Raw genomic sequence first — 20,045 nt, 5'->3', positions numbered from 1 at the left:
GTGTAATCTACTCGGAGCAAGCGTTTTGTCTATTATGCACTTGTAATGCACCACACATGCATTACTATAGAAGTACACCACACATGCATTACTGTAGAAATAATCTAATACAAAGTGCCTGGGATTTAAAGTATCGAGTGGTTCGTAGCCAAAAAAGCATTTGGCCAAAAAAACCTGCGTTTTTGTGCTCCCTCTGCTGGATCTGGAAGAGCAGGAAATATCCACCGGCTGGAGCGTCGCCGGTTCCCCTCCTCGCTCTTCCCCGATTCACATCCCGCAGCTCCCTTATCGGGCGCCGGTGGGTAGCCCGCTACCCCCAAACTGTGCCAGTGAGAGTGTTTTGGGGATCTTCCTAGAAATAGGATGAGTGAACGGATCAGGCTTTAATAAAAAGCTGATTTATTTTTTTTTTTTTTAAGAAACGGATTCCAGTTCAGAGCAAAACCCCGTGAAGTGTGCTGGCAGAGCTGGGGCTGGCGTGAGGGCACGGGAACAGGCTGGGGTGGCGGTGGGGGAGATGGTATAGCCCCTCAGCAGGTTGCGTGGTGAAACCAGGGAGCAGATGCTGGTGGGGACAGCGCTAGTGTCCTTAGAATAAGCTTGGGCCTGATTTGCGAAAGGGGTGGGTGGTCTGTAATGTGAATTCACAGAAATATTAATGGGATAGCTCTTTTAAGAGGTGCTTTATAAAACAAAGTAGGAATTGTGGTGCCAGTTTTACAGATGAACTACAGCACAGAGGAGGGGAGCGAAGGGTTGGCTTTGTGTGTTGCAGCAGTGCAGTTTAAGCTGGTTGAAGCAGCCTCTGTTCCTACCCTCTGCCATCATGGCTGATCACTTCTGCCCTCTGCCCGCTCCCTGTGTTGTGTTGGCACAGCTGATTATGAGACAACACGCTGAAGGAAATTAGTTCCCCCTGATTCAGCTAACCACGGAGCTGCACAAATGCAGGATTGGAAGCAAGGGTCCAGGAGAGAGAAGTGAGAGGTAAAGTTTAAGCTGCCAAGTAAATGCTCCAGCCCCATTTGCCGAAGTCCCATCCCATCGCACCTGGAATGGTAGCCAGCTCCTGGGGCAGACAGAACAAAAGTTTATCCTTTGGAGGAACAAACTTACTAGTTATTTATCCAACTTCTTCCAACTTCATTAAAGACCCAGTCTGCATTAGCTGAGAAAGTCATGTTAACACATACTAAATCTGAATCAATTAACATGTTTTCCCTGGCTTGTATAAGCAGAACAAAAGCACTTGGGAAAACTTCTGGATGAGAATAAATATGTTCTGGGGGAAAACGTTCACAGTTCAATGAGGCCTTAAAAGCCAGCCGTTCACCCAGGGTGCCTGTCAATACGTAACTTCTCTAAAACTGCCATTTGCTGTGAGACAAGAAAACCAGCAGAGCTCCTGTCCGAAGCAGACGGTCACTTGGTGGCACTGTACGTGTCGGGGTGGGATGGCTGTTTCTAACACATGGCTTTCAGACGCGTTTTTATTCTTGGTGAATTATCAGCGAACAGAATAAATATGACTGCAGCACAAATATTGAATGCGACTAACAAGTTATTGAGGTTTTTCCTCTGCATTTTTTAAGTCACCTGTGACTTCAGCATCATAAGAGTTGTTACAGAAGTGTCGGCTCCCACAGCTGGTCCTCGGGGAGGAACCCGGACTGGCCGTGAATTGTGTGCCTTATTTTTTTCCGTAATACTTGCTTTTTCATGTTTGATGGAAAATTCTTTTGCGTGGAAGTTACTTGGAACTTAGTGAAAAGAGCAGCAAAATGTACTCATCGTGTTCCTTCCTTCGATATTTGCTGAGTTTTGGAGCCTAGTAGTATAAGGCTGTAAGGACACCTTGTCTGCCTGCTGAAACAGCATGTAACAAAATACATACTGCCTGTAAACATTCGCCTGTTTCCCTCTGCAGTCTTTCTTTATAATTATAAAGCATTTCCTAGAAGTCACGGTGCTGTGTCAACATAATCCATAAACTTGCTTGGTTTCGCTACAGACAGGATGGTGGCTTTGGGGGTATTTTGGCATATTTGCTTAAGCAGAGTTTGGGGGTTGGTTTATTTTTTTTAATGGTACTTAGCTCACAACAGTCAGTGAGTACCCTTTATAAAGAGAATAAAAGAGACTTCAGCATGACCTTTAACTGAAAAAAAAATTACTATTTGATTCAGGAAACTTTTATATAAACCTCAACAGAATTCTTATTATCTTTTCCTCATCTCATTGTTACAGGCAAGAAAACCTGTAAGACTTAAACTGCTGGAATGAGTCTCAAAAGCTTGGGGGTGGCAGAGCTGGGCTGGAACCCCGACCCAGCCTCGGGTCTGGTCCTCCAGGCTTGGTCCTGGGACTCCTAAATGCTCTTCATTCATTTCAGGGCTGTTCAGCGAGCTTCTTCAAATGCTGCCATGCTACGCAGAATGGAATCATGATGTGTCTGTGTTTTTATTGCAGGAAAATGGGTCTTGTTATGTGAAGGCGTTGAGGAAACAGTCCCCAGCTACTGAGAGGAAGAAAGGCCGGTGGGACATACTCAGGTAGGAGAGCTTTATGGACCATCAGGCGGCAAAAACACCTGTGGGCCTTCAGTCTTTTTCCAGACGCTTCATGGTGTTTTATGCTTTAAGGGCCGATCTGGTCACTATCAAAGTTTTATTTGTTGTTTTAAGAAGCAGTCCTGTTTGGTCAATTGATTGCAACAAGAAGACACTGCAAGCAAAGCCCTCAGCATAAACATTCCTCAGGCTATCCCTGGTACAATATTGATCCTGATACAGAATACAAACAAATTACTCTTTGCATGAGCCATTCGAGATATAAAACAGAGCAATAATATGTTCTGCTTGCTGCCAATAAATGTGCATTTATAATAAACAAAATGGAAATCCCTGAGTAGAAATGAACAGTACTTTCGATAATGTGTTCAATAGCTCATGTCCAGCTGTTGTACAGAATTAAAAAAACCCCACAGAGCAAGCACTCCAGGGTTTCTGTTGCCTTCATAGAATCATTCAGGTTGGAAAAGACCTCTAAGATCATCGAGTCCAACCGTCGACCCAACACCACCATGCCCACTAAACCATGTCCCTCAGCGCCTCATCTACACGTCTTTTAAATACCTCCAGGGGTGGTGACTCAACCACTTCCCTGGGCAGCCTGGTCCAATGTTTAACCACTCTTTCAGTAAAGACATTTTTCCTCACATCCAATCTAAACCTCCCCTGGCACAACTTGAGGCCGTTTCCTCTTGTCCTATCGCTTGTTACTTGGGAGAAGAGACCGACCCCCACCTCGCTACAACCTCCTTTCAGGTAGTTGTAGAGCGCGATGAGGTCTCCCCTCCCTTCCCCCCTTAAGAAAAACAATCTTTGCAAATTTGTTCTGTTGCTGCTTTTGCTTTGTTTTGGGTTTTTTTTAGATATTTTAAATATTTTATAAAGCAATAGGTAATCTCATCTTTGCCTTATTTCCAGTGTAGTTCAGAGCTTCTCAAGAATTTGGTCTACATCTTAATTTTCTTGTGCACCAGCTGCCTTTCGTTACGCTGTTATGTGGGTCATCTCCACTTTCACTCCTTGTCATATCCCCGTGGCATTTCCTTATATTGGGAAAGAGCATTAAAGACATTTTCATATATTTGTAGTTGTTTTGAATGCAGCTGAAATTAGTGGGGGGAGGAGTCAGTACCCTTGTGCCCATCACCACCGAGAGTGCATGGATGATAACTGAACCCATTTCCAAAAGGAGAAAAGTTAATGATCATCAGAACGTAGATTATTTTATTTTTTTTTAATCTGTTCTACCATGCTCATATAATCCTCTTCCCCCTCATCCATATTGTCAGTGCTGCACTTTCATGAGCTACAGACAGTTGACCTGAAGGCATTTCTTGATGAACATTTCTGTCTGCTCTCAGACTTGAAAAACTCAACCTTTTCAAGAGCTGTATGGGAGTAAAATGTGTAAGACTAATATTTATAGGCTGAAAGAAAGGGGAGAAGAAAGACTAAAGTGTAAAACTTGCTTCCAGCAAAAATGCCATCCCTCTTTTACCTCTGATAATTAGAAGCATTTCTGACATGGCTACAAAAGCAAGTTAGTGGTGTGTGCCTGCCATTTGCTGTGCTTTTGTACTGCATGACTGTTTTCCTTTTTGTATGGTGATGCTTTCTTCTATTTTGTTTTAAGACAAAACACAAATTTCAGCTGATACTCAACTATGACATTATGATTCATCCGTACTCCTTCATTTTAAACTATTACTTCCAAGTACTTACAAACGATTGTTTATAAAAATGGAAGGTTGTTACTTGAGTTCACGTTTTGAGTAGTTTTTCATAATGTTTAGCAAAGCTCATGTGCATAAATCCTTTCATTACTAGTTATAACTGAAATCATACTGGAAGACTAGAAGGAGGAGAGTTTTTAACCGTGCCATAGTTTTCACCGGGAAAAGATCTTGGCTATATTAAGAAATACAATAGTACTGATTGTAACTCTAATAGGAAATTTAGAGGATATTGCAAATAGTTTTTAGTGGTGCTTTAAAGAAGCACAGTGTAAGTGCCTGTATTTTATGCCCCCTGAATGTAGGTCTAAGACTTTGGTCTTTTATTATAAAAATAATGTGTGCAGGCATAGAAATGCAGCAAATAATTAAAAAAAAAAAAAAAAGCCAACAAAATCCAACCAACAACAAAACCCACCAAAACCCACCCTGTTTTAAAACTGTGTTCCTGAAAATTTCCTGGAGACTTCCCTAGACTTGGATTCTGGTTTAAAAAAATAAAATAAAAAATCATTTTTCTGTTCCGTGAAGGAACTTGGGAAAGAAGTTCCTTGCTGTGCCTTCAGGTCACGTGGCCTCGCTGCTGTAGAGCTGGAATGTTTGCCATGGTATTTCCGGAGGCTTCGTAAACACACAGAAAGAACAGGGGGGGTTAGGAGGATTTTTTTTAATTATTATTTTCTCCCCCCAGAGTTGTTTGTGGGTTTGTTTTTTTTTTTGGCAGCCTAAATTCATTACACTTTAGGTGTAGGGTTTTTTTAGGAATTTGGAGGAATTTTTATCTGATCAGTCCAATGAATTTTAAGGCTTCATCTGTTTTTTAAAGAAAAAAGTTGAGAGGTATTTGGCACTTTTTAATTGCTGAATTTGTCTAGAATTACTTCTTACTTAATGTAATACCTGGCAATCTACATATTAAGCCTAACTCTGCTATTTAGATGGTCTTAATGGTTTAGTTTTGGCACTTGTCACTGTGAGTGGCATTCAGTAATCTGACTTGATAGCTGTCATCTTGCAAGCTAGAGTAATGCAAACAAAAGATGAGCACTCAAACAAGGTTACAGCGAAGAGCCAATTCCTAAGTCCTGCTGCGGCGGCGTAGAATCCCCAAGTCAAATCAGAAAAGCACAGAATTAGTTCTGGCTCCTGGGATATCAGGGTTAAGATTATGCACACCTCTTCTTTCTAACTGTAGGAATAGCACATGCTCCTTCTGAGACTTTGCAAACACCAGCTCAAACTGGGAGGACCTCTGTGTTAGTCTGTAATGTCATGGGTACGTTACGTCTTAGTGGCAAGGTGGGCTCCCTCTTATACCCCTGGGCTGGCAGAGATGCATCTTCTCCTCCTCCTCTTTCCTTCCCCTTCTAGCCGAGCTGAGCTGCCTGTTGAACAAGGGCAGAGACCTGATCCTTTTTAAAAATAACCCAGCAAAAATGGGGAGGGAGGGGGAGGATGAATGGACTATTTTTAGCTTAACCAATTCCATTTGCTACACAGTACCATAAAGCTGTCCTCACGCTACCAGGAGGGGTGGGGAGAGGGCAGCGCAAGGGGAGCTGGTGACAAGCAGCCAGAGGTAGGACCTGCTTGTTCCAGCTTTGCCACTGCAAAAAATCACCCCAGCAACATGGCTGTGTATTCCATGAGGCCGCTCAGGGCATGGTCAATGGAAGGTTTCTAACCGTATCAAGATGGGCTTGTTGCTCAGTCAGATTATTAATTACATCAGAAATTACAAAAAGGCAGCATAGTTTGGCTTAGAGCTTTCCTTTAAAGTACGAAACAGTAGGGTTTTTTCCCCAAATTCAGGCCCTGAATTGGCATACCGAGGAGGAGCCTCGGTAGATCTGGAATTGAGCAAGGGTTCTGCACGTTGACAGGGCTTCCTCGCTCCTTCCTCCTCTCCCCTACCAACCGTTTCGAAGCTCATCTTTAAGTGTGATTAATTATTTAATGATACTCTCCTGGTGTGGAAGTGTAGCATCATTTACTTTATTAAAGTAAGACTTACGTTTTGTTTCAATAAAATATGTAATGTCTGATTGCCGCAGGTGCCATATTGTCTGACTCCTGCGGGTACCCCCTCAGACCTGTGTGCACACAGCAACACAAATGTTGGACGACAGAAGAAGGGAAAGAAGGAAGAGGAGCAAAATCGTGAATTGAATAGCTGGGATGATCTTAGGGTAGAAAGAATAAGGCAAAGACACAGCAGGAAAAAAGGCTGGAGTTTTGAAGAAGGGAAACTGTCCCTCCTAAAACCAGCTGCTTTGACAGAAACAGATGTAAGAAAATATGGGCATCTTCCCATCTGAAAGAAGATGGGAAGAACCAGTTGAGGTGGTTGTAGTGATAATTTTGGAAGTGCTCCCATGCTGTAGGGGTAGGCAGATGGGGTACAGCAATTGCTGTCTAGGCCACTGATGTTTGAGTCACTTCTTCTCTTTGCATGCATTTCTGCAATTTCAAATCTGTACAGCTGAGTTGAGGCACGCTTCGAGTCTGAAGGTAGCCAGCTGAACTGGTAAAAACACGTTGCCACTGTTTTCTGGGTGCTCTGCCCCTTGTCATGTCAGTATTGGGGTGGGGACTGAGGAACGGAGTCCTTCTTTTTCCCCCTGCTTTACCTCAGTGGTTATTGGTATAAAACTCTTGGATCCTGTGACATAGAACACATACTATGGTAATTGGTCAAAGTCTTCTGGATTGGTCTGGTCTAGAATGGTGGTACCTACTGGTCTGTAGCTAGAGCAGTCGACTGAGAGGGAATGGTATGGACCTAAGAAGAAGTCCTGAAGCTATTGGACTGCTATATGTGGGGAAAAAACATACTGTTTCAACGATCAGCTTAAATATAAATGCTCTAGTACTTATAAGGTATCTTTTGTAAAAGTAAGCCGTGATACAAAGGCAAACTGTGTTTTAAGTTGAGCATTATCTGCTTGTGTATGGTTTGTTTGTTTGTTTGTTTTCCCCCCCGAGTGAACATGTAGAAATTTGGAGAAATACCCAAGAAATCTTGTACAGTATAACTGAGTAAAATGTTGGTAACTTCTTACTTGAGTTGTCTTCGGTGCTGTGCTTTTTAATAAAATGCTGTAGCGCCTGAAGTTTCAGGTGAAAAAGGGACACAAATCCACCTCTTTAGGTCGCGGAAATAGTGTACAAGAGCTTCCATTTTTTGGGGATGTTCCAGTGTTTTGTCTTGTTCCTTAGCATATCTCACTGGTTTGTAGCTTCTGTGCCTTTATAAGAATGTGCAAAGAGTTTTTACAGTTAATTTTGCAATGATAATGTGTATATCTGAATAATACTTTTCAAGCCGTTTGGCTTTGCCCCTTGCCATCTAAGACTTCCCAAGCCTTTATAAGGAAACTTTGTTTCGGCAGGCCAACGGGAATCATGGTTGAAACTCGTTCTCAAAAGCTCCGTGTTCTTAATTGCCTTTGACAGTGGTTGGGAAAGATGTCACTTCAACATAGTGAAAAGCAACCAAAATAAATTATAATTTTAATGAAGGATTCTCTATATGGATGAATTGATACTGGCAGGACAGTATTGGTTAAAAATAGAAGATCCTTCTGCAGACACATTGCGGTTTATCCTGGTTTTATTTTGTCTAAACAAAAAGCAATGTACACATACCGACTGTAGACAGGCCTCTTAGTCTGAGGTACTTCCTTTGGCAGATGGCTTCTGATTTTTTTTTATTTTATTTATTTTTTTAAAAGTAAGTATTGCTTTGAAGGGAGACCAAATAGAATCAGTATTCAAGTATTCTGTTTATCATGTGACTGCATGGGAGATTGCTGTATCCTGTACTAAACCTATTTTATGGTGATACGGACAAGATTCTTACGGCCTTATAAAGGATGTTAGCTTGCATTCCTCTGTGCAAAGAAGTATTTCCAAAAGAAATAATATGCTGATTGAATATTTATTTTTGTTCGATACAAAAGTATTTGTAGCTAACTGGCAAATATTTTACTTCTCTACCCTCCCTTTCCCCCTTAATCATGTTTATCTCCTCAGTGTTTTCTTCCAACCATTAGAAACGTGTTTTGCTAGGCTATTTTAGATCAGCGGCTTTACAAGCCAAGAATTTGTGTCTTTTCACTGAAGGCATATGTAAGGAAAGGGACTGAATGGTTAATTTGACTTGTATAGCTTATGCATATGTATATTGTATATATTAGACATATTTTAGATATATTAGATGTGTGTTTAAGTTGAGATCTTGTTTCAGAACAGTCTGTTAACGGTTGATGATTATATATTATATATGCAATTTTGGCTGACAAATTTTTAATAAGGTTAAATTAATCTGCAATAATAATACTGTTGTGGCTTTTTAAATATGTTTCGTATCAAACAGTATTTAACTAAACTCCTCTATTTAATCTTACTGAAGTTAGAAAATTCAAGGTACAACTGTTTTTTCACACATTTCATTAGGCCCTGATATTTCTGATAGCACAGCTTTCTTTTTCAGGCCTTCGAGTCGGAAAAGAGAAAGAGAAATTTATTTCCTTCTCAAGACAAAAGAACAATGCAAGTGTAATCTCAGCTCTCAGTTTTTCTTTTGTCTATGGCTAAGTCCATCTCTTAACCCGGTATGATTAATCTGGTTTGATTTGTTCATGTTTTTAGAAGTTTATGAAAGGACAGGGAAAAGGGGGGGGGGGGAAATTCCTTTGAAGCACTTACCAGTGGTTCAAATGCTGCCTTGAATCATAAAGATATGTATGATTGAGATCTGTGTTATCAGAGCACAGGAAATACTGCATGAAATGCCAGCAGGTGGATAGCCCAAACTGATGATCAGGGCCAAGTATTTAAACTAGTTGTACTCTGCTGAGAATGTATAGTCTGCACCACAGATCAAACTAAGGCTTCTCAAAGAAAAGATTTTGAGCTAACAAATCATGGAGCCTCCATATACATGAGGTAATCTAAAATCTCACAAGTGAGAAATAAACCTAATAGAGCTGCAGAATGTGAATGTGCGGAGCAGCGTGTCTGCAACGCCGCGTGGGGTCCCTTCTCTCACTTGCTGATACCCGTCCCATCCAGCCGAAAGCTCGAACGACTGAAAACTAAAAATACTGCTTTACAAATAGAGTGGGAGGAAGAAGAAAACAGGCACGGACACCACCTTTCAAAGATACTAAGTGTTTGCCGCAGCAACAGTCTGGTGGCAGAGAACTCAACAAGGTAATTACATGTTGAACACGAAGGTGTTTCCTTTTGTTGCCTTTGGATGGGGCACTTCTTTAATGGCATTTTCTCTTGCTCATGTGCTTTCTTACTGGGTGGGCAGAAGCTCGCTAACTTCTGTAGGCTGGTTTCTGTTTAATATAGTTTAGCAATGACCGTTTTATTACTATCCTTTTAAATGTAAACATGCCCAGTCTCTTCAGGCGCTCTTCTTGCAACATGCCTTCCCCCCCCCCCCCCCCCCCCCCCCCTTTTTTTTTCTTCCCCTTTGTTTTTTTTTTTTTTTCTTTCTTGAATCCATAAGTTTCTCTTACAAACTATTGCCAACCACCAAATTATCACTGCTCCTTTAATATAAACTATGGCATCAGAGGAACGCTGTTTTCTCAGGTCCCAGTTTGAGAACAGATTTCCTTCTCTGAGCACATTCCTCTTTTGCACTGTTGAAACATCTGCCAAATGGAGTGGATTCTTCATTGGCTGGTGGAATGGATGCCTGCCTGTGCAGAGTGTCCATGTAACATCTACTGTATGGTAGTATGGGGTTTTTTTGGTCATTATTGCCCTGGACCTGATAGAAGCTGAGAAGCTAGAGTGCTCTTTATCAGTTCGTAGAGTCTTGCAGTACTTTGTCCTGCCCTTCCCTCACACCTTTGGCATTTCTGGTGCCTGTCTCCTACCTGGTGCCTAACACCTACCTGCCTGGTGCCTTTTTTGTCATACTGCCTCTGAAGTTCTCACCTGGAGACCCCCGTTCCCTCCATCTGCTCGCAGCCCTCAGGTCCTGTTGGTCTGCAGTCAGAGCATTTTGGGATTTCAAGTAGAGGGCACCAGTCCTTGCAGTAGAGGGATATACGCTGAGAGAACATGTACCTACACTGTATCTCGTGGGCAGACGCAAGCTTGATCTGCTCATCTTCAGCTGGCTGCGTTCTGTGTGGAGCCAAACCAGAAGCCCCATATCCATCGTTAGCATTGTGTTGAGCTTGAGCTAATAAGCTCGGTCTCTTGGCAGGATGTGTTAGATCAGGCTTACTGCTGTGCTAATTGTGCTTACACAGCTTCCAGTTTGGAGCTGGCTCATTTACAGCTGGCTTGGATGGTGGCCAAGAAGGCTCGCCTCTGCCTGCAGTATGCCATGTAGACGTACACGCATCCAGCACTTGAATGTGTCTGTCAATAGCAGGAAATTATATTCGGAGGGAGGGGAAAATCTTTGGCCTGGCTGCAGGCGTAAACAAGGACAATATTAATGAACGAGGAAGTAGGTAACAGTTTTAATAAGGAGAAGGATTGATTATTCCAAATGTAGACTCGCTACCACAAGTTGTTTTCAGCCCCTATATTTGGCCCCGTCTTGTTGCTCATTTACCACTGTTTTTGTTTTGGGTTTTGTTGTTGTTGTTGTTGTTTCCACAATATTTCTTGGGAATGTTTCCTAGATTTAAGAAACTTCATTGTAGAATTAAGTAGCCTGGTATTTTAACTGGGAAACAGAAACTAATCTAAACACAAGGTTAAAAATGGGCAAAATTTCAGAGGGGAGAAATTTGCCTTTATGATTAGCCCATCCTCTGTTTTTTTGTCTTCCCTTACTTTTCATACGTTAGCAGATTAGTTCGTACATTGGTTACAATATAGTGTCAAGGATCTGCCCATCTTAGTGTTGAAGTGCTATAGTGACCTAAAGGTGCAAAATACTCATTAGTAACAGGAATTGTATAGGAAGAAGAAACCCAGGGCTGTAAAAAGCTGAAGTTTGTTTATTTAGGTTTGGAAAACTAGAGCTCAGAATGACTTGAAAGCCACATCCTCAGCTGGCATAGATTGGTTTCATCAGTTATCAATGGTTATGTTATTTACTTCAGAAAGAATTTGTCCCCTCAAATATTAAGAAATCTTCTGTCTGTGGAGGAGTGTGGTGGTGGACGGGAACATATGAGTGTGTATGTATATAACTATAGAGAAAACCAGACTGGTCTCTTCTTTTATTGTGAAATAATGAAATGATTCATCAGCCGCATCACTATGAGCTCTCTTAATATTTGAGCCTCTTTTTCTCAAATGATTTTCTTGGTCACAAACATCCATGCATCGCTGCATTAGTTTGCTTGACAGTTTAGAGGCCACTTCTCTGTTTTAGCAAGCTTCAAAGAGACAGTACCAACCTTTTAGTTCTAAAATCACTGTTACTAAAAAAACCAGGGGAATGTATCTCTGCAAAGGCAGGGTTGAATAATGATTTAGCTCCCAGAATTAATTCAAAATTTCAGCAGCACTAAGTAATATTTTAGTGGCATATAATCTTATACATTACATATTAAGTCTGCAGACTTCACTGCCAGTGGAAGCACCTGCAGTATTTAAATGACGCTGTACCACCATGGTATTATATGCAGGTCATTAGGGGGCATTTGACAGGATTGAAGTTATCTGGCAGAATGTCAAGGGTGAATCGTATAATCTCTGTCTCTTTGCCTCTCCAAATATGTAGATTAGGGGTTTAAAAAAAAAAAACCAATTACACCTAACTCACCAGTGTTCCTTCTCTGTCTCAGCCCACTACATCACCTGTGCACCGCTTGCACTGTCAATAAATGCTGAGAGCATAACCCAAGGAAAGGGCAGTAATAGATATAGATGGCTCAAATGGCTGATGATGTAAGTGGAGAAAACAGTATACTGAGGGTTGGGGGTTATTTTCCTGTGTGAATCAGAGCAATTGATAGATAAGCATAAACCTGAGTATTTGGCTTTTGTGGCAGGTGTCAGCAGGTGTCCAGAATGATGGAAAATGCAGAGACCCAAGATGAGCAGTTTCCAGAGCAGATCCCTAATGCTAACCTTCTGAAGAGGCAGGGGCGCTCCTGCAGTTGAATGTACCAAGGCAGATGGACGCTTCTCTCCCCTTTGTGCCTTAGAAATCCCTTCTAAATTCGTGTGTATGGCCCATCATAACAATTTTGATACCTCTTTTCAAATGTACTCCTCATCCAGACAGCTCTGGTTGAATTTAGAGAGAGATATTAGGCTGTGAAAAGCATGTGTTCTCAGCAGCTTATTGCTGCCCCTGGCAGAAGTTACTGCCGTTCAGATCTGCTAGCTAGATAGCTCACGTGATTATTCTGTGCACCATCAGAGACAAACTGAGCTGGGTTAGTTTAAACATGTAAATAGTAGCTTTGGATCATTCTTTCTGCAAGAAACAGATAATCGTCACAGAAGTAGCCTAGCTGGCTGATAGGCAGTAAATTTCACCACGCGAGTCTTCCCTTGTCTTTCCTTCACTCAGTTTTAACTACAGCTTTTGGGGTGATGTGAACACTTGGAAAAAATAAAAACAGTAATAATTTTTAAAAAAGGATCAGTTAAGGCAAGTGAAGTTGAAGTGATGTCTGCCTTCTGGTGGTGAGAATGGCAATGGTGACATGCTGGTTGGTCAGGGGTTGATAAACTTTTCAACCAGCAGAGAGACCATCATGTGAATAGGACACATGGCTGTGGCCTTTCTGTGCTCAAAGTGGTTGAGGGGGGGAACCCCAACAGTTTGCTTATTTGAAGAGTTTATTTTCCTCTAGCCTAGAATATAGGCCAAGTTCCCGTATGGTAATTCCTGTTTTCTTCTTGCTGCACTCCATGTGATGGGAAATTCTTAGAAGAGTCTCAGGGGCAAGAGGTGTGTTTGGCTGCTGCATACCAGTGCTCAAAAAGAGTGCTGAGGGTACTGGAAATTATTTTTACAGGTCATCTTTCCAAAAATAGCCATAACTTCTTATTGGACAACAGTGCAAGACTCATATTTGTAGAGAAGCATTGGCTATGCGAAGGGGAGAATTGCCTTACTTCGCAGATCTGCTGTCGTAGGAGGTTGTGGAGGCGGATCAGCAGGTTAAACACAGCTATGGACAACAGGTCCATGAACAGACACCAAAGGGAGCATATGTTCCCACTAACATCTGACTGTGGATGCTGGCGAGTAAAGACAATAAACTATAGATAATGGCTGGGCTCACGTACCCTGTCTACGTAGTATCTTCCGCTGTCATCCTTGGAGACAGCATACCGAGCCAGAGGGATGACTGGATTAACCCAGTACGGCATGTCTTCTGTTCCTACTGCATTCAAGTATATAACAATACTTAAAATATTATTCACGCTGTATTTTAAGTTACATCAAGAACAGCAGAGGTGTAGGGTATTCATCGCCTTCTACTTTTTTAATATGAGAAAAGACTAAACTTCTATGTTAAGATTTTTGTGGGATTTATATAGCCTACTTTCATAGAGGATAAAGTTTGAGTTTAGATTTTGAAGACTGCGCTTTCTTGACCTTATTTTTTAAAATGTACAGCAGGACGCCAGTTCTGCCCTACTGTTTCTGTTGGGTGTTTTTTTCAAGTTAAAGGCAGTAGACTTTCCTGAAAAATGTCCGTAGACAAAGAACTCTCCGGAGTGGGTCTCTACTCATCTGTACAGTTAGCAATTACTCCTATGAGCTGTCATTTTAAAGTAAAAATAGAAAATGTAAAATATTGATTATATATGCAAGTACAAGAAATGTACATCTGTATACTAACTCTCCAGAAGCTTGTAGATTTAAAAATAGATTTAAATCACTTTTTTCCTTCTAATGTGGCACAACAAGTAATAGTTTTGCTCTTGAGGAAGTATGTATGAACCCATAAGGCTATGAGCTTGTGGAGAGCGCTTTATTCCAGCTATATCGTTAAACGACGTAACATTGGAAATCTTCTGGCACTCCTTTTCCTAAATAAGGGACACATGCTTGTTATCGTGGCGCATATCGTGAGCAATGCCATGAAGTTCAGGATGGGAGAGGTCTTTGTTGTTTATCAAAGGCATACTGTATTCCAGGTATTTACTGTAGTTTATACGCCCTAGAAATAAACAGTGGCCTGGCACTTAACGTTACTATGCTACTTGTACTGCCTTTTCAATGTACTTGCTGAGGCTGCAGTACTTTTTTGCACCAAGGTTTAGATAATTCAGCATCTGCCTTTCTCAACTGAAATAATCGTGCTGCTCTCACTGGTGGTACGCAGCTAAAGCCTGTTTTCCTCCCAGTTTATTGAAGGCAAACATCTGGAGTACAGGCTTCGCTATCCTTGGCCATTGCATCCATTGTGAGTTTCTGGTCGCAATCAGTTTGAACCATTGCCGGCTATGGTTTTGGTCCAGAAACCTGGCAAACCAACTTGTACGTCTAGCTTCTTATAAGGACTGGTCAGGGAGATACGAAGACGGTAGGACGATCCACATTGTCTTATGAGATGATAAGTATATAATAAGCTCTGAATAATTACACAATAAAGTAATCATCCAGCAAATTATTATGTTCCTCAGTAGGGAACCTCAATAATAGGTCTGGCATAAATAGAACTTTTCTTTTAATAGCCATTGTCAAAGGGCTTTAAGTGTTAGCAGTGTTTATCTGAAGTTGAACTGATACCAAGTTCACTTTCCACTTATTTGTAGAATGAAAATTCTTTGTTCAGAATGAACCTTAATGATGAATTGAAGGTATCTTAGAAATAGGGTCTGCTGTGGAGTTTAATTTCAAAGTTTATTCCCTTCCTCCACAGTGTGGTACAGGATTGTAGACATTACTCTCAAATTATGCCTTATTAAAGATTCTGAGTAACCAGTAACTACTCTGGTTCTTAACCTGAGGACATTATAGGTTCATACACGAAACCAGGGAATTGACCAAATTGGCTCGTTTTGTTGCATAAAGGTAGCTGGACTTCTGCAAACGGTTTAGTGGATTGGATTCAGTTTTGATATTGGTCAAGAATATACTCGTGACAACATCCAGCATTTTTGGGAAGGTTTTGCCTTTGTCTTCTGTAGCTGGCAAATTTATTTCTTTGGATATAAATAAGTGTAAAACCGATTTACTACCTGTAACATAAATGCACTATGCAAGCTATCAGAATTGTAGTATCTGTAGAGGTAACGTTCTCTGATGGAGGCGCTGTACTTTGCGGTATGTCTGCTTTCTTACTTTTGCAAGCTTGCAGTTGATTTTTTTTTTTTTTGCAACATGCATGCACAACATACACGCACAAAGCGCATTATCAGCCTGAAGCTTCAGGCTAAATGTGTGAGCCCAGGTGTCATTTTCTAATATGCCCTTTGCATGAAATGTGAAAGAATTCCTCAAGTGTAGAAACTGTACGTATGTTTATGAAACATGAAGTACAGGCACAGTCTGTGTGATTTTTCAAGTGTCTTATAAAAATGTGCGTGTGGTAAGGCCATGCTATCTTCAAAACAAGCTTTTCATGTTCTTGAACTTTAGACTTTGCAATCTCTAACAGTGGAGTGAATGACAGAATATTTTAAATATCTCTGTATGTGTTTATATTTAGTAGGTGTAAAACCACTTAAACCGAGCTAACTTACCGCAAAGGAGAAACATCTGCTGAATTAATTTTCATGAAGTGGATGGTTCTCTTAAGTTTCTGTGTTGTGAAGCGGTGGCCTCCCAGCCAAGAGGGGAAGAAACATATGGGTATAGCGATCTGTTAAGTAAATGAAACAATTGAATCATGGGTAAATAAATATGAGTGACAAAGAGATAGTAGAGGGGGAGCAAAAAGCGCTCATACATAAAGAACAGTGGACGGTGCCTACCTGTCCATTATGGTCCCAAACCCCTAGAAGAATCAAAGGTTTCATTCTTACTGGAGAGGCTGAAAGAAGGTTGAGTTCAAAAACAGCTTTGGGTCAAAAAGGAGGGAGAAGAGGGAGATAGTATAGTTACTGAGATGAGTAACTTCAGATAATGTTTGAGTGTCTGAGACGTCATTGAGAGAACTGCTGCTTTGGAAGAGGCCTGCCTTAGCTTATATTTTCAGAATAGAGCCACATGAAATCAATACCTGAAATAGGCTGCTCCAGGTGCAGGTTGTCATTATACCCTATTTACCAGTCTCTATTGATCCTCTTTTTCCATGTGTGTGATGCTGGGACTTCTGAGGCCACATGCCTGGGTTGTCTTGTGGCAATAAGCCAAGCCACTCTATAAATCCTTCCTAATGAAATATGGAGGAAAAACCCTGTCCCGTTCCTTAACTGGTTAAGACTTTTCGGAGGACAGTGAGGGCTCTTGTGTAATTTAACCCTTGTACCTGTCCTCAGCTGTGTCCTCACTTACAAAGCTATAAATTGTCATGAATGCCAAACGTGCTCTCTAATCCTTATCACCACTGTATCACCTTGAGTCATGAATGAACTTTTTTTTGTCATGCATGGATACAAGAGATGTCAAGTCAAACTGTACAGAAAACTGAAGTCAAGACAAGTTCTTCTAATAGAAAAAGTTGTTTTGACTAAAACTTTTTGGTTTGGAAATATGGCTATGTCAGTATTACTGCAAATATTTACAGGTTTCTCTGAACCTTACCAATTTCCTTGCCCTAGGAATAAAGGCTGAGTAAGAGCCTGGGTAACTTGTAAGAAATGCATATCCTAGAGGTAAGTATCAGTGTGACAGCTCTTGGAACTAGATGTTATGGAGAAGGATTTTTTTTTTTTTTGATAAAACATGACCCGCTGTTGTGGTTTAACCTCAGTTGGCAACTGAGTACCACACAGCTGCTTGCTCACTCTTCCCCCCCTGCCTCCCATGGGATGGGGAGAGAATTGGAAGAGTAGACGTGAGGAAAAACTCGTGGGTTGAGATAAAACCAGTTTAATCATTGAAATAAAATAATAACAACAACAATAATAATAATGTAATAATACACAAAGCAAGTGATGCACAGTGCAGTTGCTCACCACCTGCCAACCAATGCCCATCCCATCCCCGAGCAGCGGCCCCCCCGGCCAGCTTTCCCCAGTTTATGTACTGAGTGTGACGGCACATGGTATGGAATGTTTCTTTGGCCAGTTTGGCTGTGCCCCCTCCCAGCTTCTTGTGCACCTCCAGCCTGCTCAGTCGGTGTGGCATGGGAAGCTGAAAAGTCCTTGGCTAGTGTAAGCACTGCTCAGCAACAACTGAAACATGGGTGTGTTATCAACATTGTTCTCACCCTAAATCCAAAACACAGCCCTGTACCAGCTACTAGGAAGAAAATTAACTCTATCCCTGCCGAAACCAGGACACCGGCTAGGAAACATCTATTTCCAGCTGTGTCTTACTATTATACTGTTCAACGCTGATCTGCAAAGCCCTTAGTGGGAGTAAAAGAGTAATTTGTGCCGTTATTTTTGGCTCCCTTAGCTCTGCCTGCCAGAAGGAGTGCTAGTGCAGTGGCACCAAATCTAGTTGGAGGCCAATAGCTAGCAGTGTACCCCAGGGTTCAATGCTGGCTCTAATACTGTTCAGCGTCTCCATTACTGATCTGGATGACGGAGCAGAGTGTACCCTCAGCAAGCTTACAGATGACACAAAACGGGGAGGGGTGGCTGATAAAATACCAGAGGGTTGTGCTGCCATCCAGAAGGACCTGGACAGGCTGGAGAAATGGGCTGACAGGAACCTGATGAAGTTCAACAAAGGGAAAAGCAAAGTCTTTCACCTGGGGAGAGGAACAGCCCCGGGCACCAGTATTTGCTGGGGGCCACCTAGCTGGAGAGCAGCTTTGCAGAAAAGGGCCTGGGGGTCCTGGTGGACACCAAGCGGAACACGAGCCAGCGATGTGCCCTTGCTCCAAAGAAGGCTAACGGTACCCCAGACTGCATCAGGCGGAGCATTGTCAGCAGGTCGCGGGAGGTGATCCCGCCCCTCTGCTCAGCCCTGGTGAGGCCACACTTGGAGTGCCGTGTCCAGCGCCGGGCTCCTCAGTACAAGAGAGAGACAGACCTCCTGGAGAGAGTTCAGTGAAGGGCCACAAAGATGATTAAGGAACTGGAGCACCTCACATATGAGGAAAGGCTGAGAGAACTGGAGCTGTTCAGCCTGAAGAAGAGAAGGCTCAGGTGGGATCTCATCGATGTATATAAATACATGAAGGGAGGGCGCGAAGAAGACGGAGCCAGGCTCTGTGCAGTGGTGCCCGCTGACAGGACAAGAGGCAATGGGCACAAACCTCAACCATTTTGTGATTCTGTAACTCTGGCCATGTTTTCAGTGAGGTGGTTTCTCATGCACCAGGACATAGACTGAGGTAAACAACTGATTTTTGTGTTAGCTAGGTATGGTTTTTAGTGAACTTGGACTCGGTAATTTCAAAGATTACCACAGAATGGAATTGGAGGGAAATTGCATGGTGAGCATCATGAGGCCAATACCTTTGCTGCAAGATAAGGTAGCCTTGTAGGTAGTGTGGCCTGAAGAGTGGGGATTGGGTGGTAAGTTGTGAAGCGTTTGTAGCAGCACAAATGGTTTAACGTTGCTGAGAGTGCTTTCTTATATGCATTAAAAATAAAAGTGGTGGTGTGCTTACTCTCAGACACATGTACAAGTGTTTTGACTAGATACTCTCTAGAATTAGGAACAAGGTAGGATCTAATATGCCAAGGAGGAAGGGTTTATTTAATTTTTTTAAAAAACTTTTTAACAGGTTGAGTCCCTGATAATCTTAGCAGCAGATACCTGTGGTTAGATTTTGAGGAAGTAAGTGTCTTCTGCAGGCGTCTCAATATTTTAACTATAGTTTTCAAAAAAATAAAAAAAATGAGTGAGGCGTAATGCTATCGAATGAGATACAAGAGTCTGAAACCCCCCACTCAATAAACTGATACGTTCTTCAGGAAATTGATGATATATCAAAAGCTGTTTCTTCAGATAGCCATCGCTGGCTTTGCTTCCCAAAATGAATGTGAAATTCAAACACTGAGAGAAGGCTGTGTCTGCTTATAATGGTGCTGGTTTTGTAGACAGAGTTCTGAGCTTATCTTGAAAGGGATTCTGACACACAACAAAACCGATGAAAACTGTTTCAGCCAGCAGTACTTTCTTCTGACCTGAAGCATTTCTTGGTTTATGTGTATGAGATTAATTCAAAAGTGATTTGATTTTTTTTTTCTTTCTTTTTTAAATGACCAAACATACTGGATGAAAACAGGTCCTGCAATTAAAAGATAAGATATGTATTTAAACTGAAGCATATTCTCCCAAACAGGAATAGAACTATGAATGCATGTCTTTCTATTAAATCTTTGTGTACAGGGCATAGAAGGCGACATCTGTGGTGGTGGCAGCAGCGTTTTTTTCTTTTAGACTAACTGAATGTTTTCTTCAATTATTCTGTGTTGTGGCTAATCTGGAAGTCTGCCACCACTGTGAAAATGAAGCGGTGTCCACTGGACCAACTGGTGTCTTGCATGTAAGTCTGTTGGTAGAAGGAACAGCAAGACACGCGTGACCCATTTAGGGTTTGTGTATAACAGATTGTCTCTCTTGAAAACGAGCAGTCATAGGTTACTTCTGTTAAACTAAAAGTTACTGTTGTGAAGGGTGCTCTTCATTCACAGGAATGCTTGCGGGCAGAGGCCTGTTGCTGTCCCATTTGGTGGGACACTAGAGCCCCAGAGGTCAGCTGTGGGCACAGAG

At 41.8% G+C, this 20,045-nt stretch overlaps 1 long non-coding RNA gene across 1 annotated transcript in view; it reads left to right on the top strand.

Annotated features, from left to right (window-relative positions):
* Positions 1–20,045, top strand: part of LOC103920864 — a 164,417-nt gene that overhangs the window by 71,975 nt on the left and 72,397 nt on the right. The window contains exon 2 of the long non-coding RNA XR_663822.1: positions 2,470–2,552. This is a non-coding gene — a long non-coding RNA (uncharacterized LOC103920864). The remainder of the gene's footprint in view (positions 1–2,469; positions 2,553–20,045) is intronic.

The sequence above is a fragment of the Pygoscelis adeliae genome, unplaced genomic scaffold (assembly GCF_000699105.1).
Source record: "Pygoscelis adeliae isolate BGI_AS28 unplaced genomic scaffold, ASM69910v1 Scaffold16, whole genome shotgun sequence".
Taxonomy (NCBI): Eukaryota; Metazoa; Chordata; class Aves; order Sphenisciformes; family Spheniscidae; genus Pygoscelis; species Pygoscelis adeliae.
This window is presented reverse-complemented; position numbering and strand designations above follow the sequence as displayed.